The following is a 2800-nucleotide window of genomic DNA, read 5'->3' on the forward strand; positions in this document are numbered from 1 at the left end:
ACCAGACGCCACAGTCCTTGGCGCCTGGACGCCAGGGTCTCCGGCGTTTGGCCCCCTGGCCTCCGCAAAACTCCTTTTGCACCGACCTAAAGCCTCGTGGGCTTCACCCCTTGGCCGAACCATACCATCCTATATATCAATCTTTACCTCTGGACCATTCAGGAGCTCCTCGTCATGTCCATGATCTCATCCGGGACTCCGAACAACATTCGGTCACCAACATACATAACTCATATAGTACTATATCGTCAATGAACGTTAAGCGTGCGGACCCTACAGGTTCGAAACTATGTAGACATGACCGAGACACCTCTCTGGTCAATAACCAATAGCGGAACGTGGATGCCCATATTGGTCCCTACATATTCTACGAAGATCTTTATCGGTCGAACCTTATGACAACATACATAATTCCCTTTGTCTATCGGCATGTTACTTGCCCGAGATTCGATCGTCGGTATCTTCATACCTAGTTCAATCTCGTTACCGGCAAATCTCTTTACTCGTTTCGTAATACATCACCTCGTGACTAACTCATCAGTCGTTTGCTTGCAAGCTTATGATGTGTATTACCGAGAGGGCCCAGAGATACCTCTCGCTACCTCTTGAGCATGTGTTGGTTTTCCCTTGAAGAGGAAAGGGTGATGCAGCAAAGTAGCGTAAGTATTTCCCTCAGTTTTTGAGAACCAAGGTATCAATCCAGTAGGAGATAACACGCAAGTCACCTAGTACCTGCACAAACAATCAAGAACCTTGCAAGCAACGCAATAAAGGGGTTGTCAATCCCTTCACGGTCACTCGCAAAAGTGAGATCTAATAAAGATAGTAAGATAAATATTTTTGGTATTTTTGTTGTATAGATTGGAAAGTAAAGATTGCAAAATAGTAAAACGAAATGTGATGTAAATAAAAGAGATGCAATATAATAAGAAAGAGACCCGGGGGCCATAGGTTTCACAAGTGGCTTCTCTCAAGATAGCATATATTACGGTGGGTGAACAAATTACTGCCAAGCAATTGATAGAAAAGCGTATAGTTATAAGAATATCTAGGCAATTATCATGAATATAGGCATCACGTCTGTGTCAAGTAGACCAAAACGATTCTGCATCTACTACTATTACTCCACACATCGACCGCTATCCAGCATGCATCTAGAGTATTAAGTTCATAAGAGCAGAGTAACGCATTAAGCAAGATGACATGATGTAGAGGGATAAACTCAAGCAATATGATATAAACCCCATCTTTTTATCCTCGATGGCAACAATACAATACGTGCCTTGCTGCCCCTACTGTCACTGGGAAAGAACACCGCAAGATTGAACCCAAAGCTAAGCACTTCTCCCATTGCAAGAAAGATCAATCTAGTAGGCCAAACTAAACCGATAATTCGAAGAGACTTGCAATCAAATCATGCATATAAGAATTCAGAGAAGAACCAAATATTATTTATAGATAAACTTGATCATAAATCCACAATTCATCTGATCTCGGCAAACACACCGCAAAAGAGTATTACATCGAATAGATCTCCAAGAACATCGAGGAGAACTTTGTATTGAGAACCAAAGAGAGAGAAGAAGCCATCTAGCTAATAACGATGGACCCGAAGGTCTGTGGTAAACTACTCACACATCATCGGAGAGGCTATGGTGTTGATGTAGAAGCCCTCCGTGATCGATTCCCCCTTCGGCAGATCGCCGGAAAAGGCCCCAAGATGGGATCTCACGGGTACAGAACGTTGCGGCGGTGGAAAAGTGGTTCGTGGTTCCCCTGATGTTTTTAGGATATAAGAGTATATATAGGCGAAAGAAGTACATCGGTGGAGCTCCGTGGGGCCCGTGAGGGTGGGGGCGCGCCTACCCCCCTGGGCGCGCCCTCCTACCTCGTGGCCGCCTCGCGGAGTTCCAGACTTCAACTCCAAGTCTTCTGGATTGCGTTTGTTCCAAGAAAGATCATCCCAAAGGTTTCATTCCGTTTGGTATTCCTTTTCTGCAAAACACTGAAATAGGCAAAAATACAGAAACTGGCACTGGGCCTTCGGTTAATAGGTTAGTCCCAAAAATAATATAAAAGAGCATATTAAAGCCCATTAAACATCCAAAACAGATAATATAATAGCATGGAACAATAAAAAATTATGTAGACATGACCGAGACACCTCTCTGGTCAATAACCAATAGCGGAACCTGGATGCCCATATTGGTTCCTACATATTCTACGAAGATCTTTATCGGTCGAACCTTATGACAAAATACATAATTCCCTTTGTCCATCGGTATGTTACTTGCCCGAGATTCGATCGTCGGTATCTTCATACCTAGTTCAATCTCGTTACTGATACGTCCATTTTGCATCATGCTTTTATATTGATATTTATTGCATTATGGGCTGTTATTACACGTTATGCCACAATACTTATGCCTATTCTCTCTTATTTTACAAGGTTTACATGAAGAGGGAGAATGCCGGCAGCTGGAATTCTGGGCTGGAAAAGGAGCAAATATTAGAGACCTATTCTGCACAACTCCAAAAGTCCTGAAACTTCACGGATGTCATTTTTGGAATTTATAAAAAATACTGAGCGAAGAAAATACCAGAGGGGGCCCACACCCTGGCCATGAGGGTGGGGGTGCGCCCTACCCCCCTGGGAGAAGTCTTGCTATTAGTAGTCATGTGAATTTGGTATTCGTTCGATATTTTGATGAGATGTATGTTGTCTTTCCTCTAGTGGTGTTATGTGAACGTCAACTACATGACACTTCACCATTGTTTGGGCCTAGAGGAAGGCATTGGG

Source organism: Aegilops tauschii, chromosome 6, assembly GCF_002575655.3.
Source record: "Aegilops tauschii subsp. strangulata cultivar AL8/78 chromosome 6, Aet v6.0, whole genome shotgun sequence".
NCBI classification, from domain to species: Eukaryota; Viridiplantae; Streptophyta; class Magnoliopsida; order Poales; family Poaceae; genus Aegilops; species Aegilops tauschii.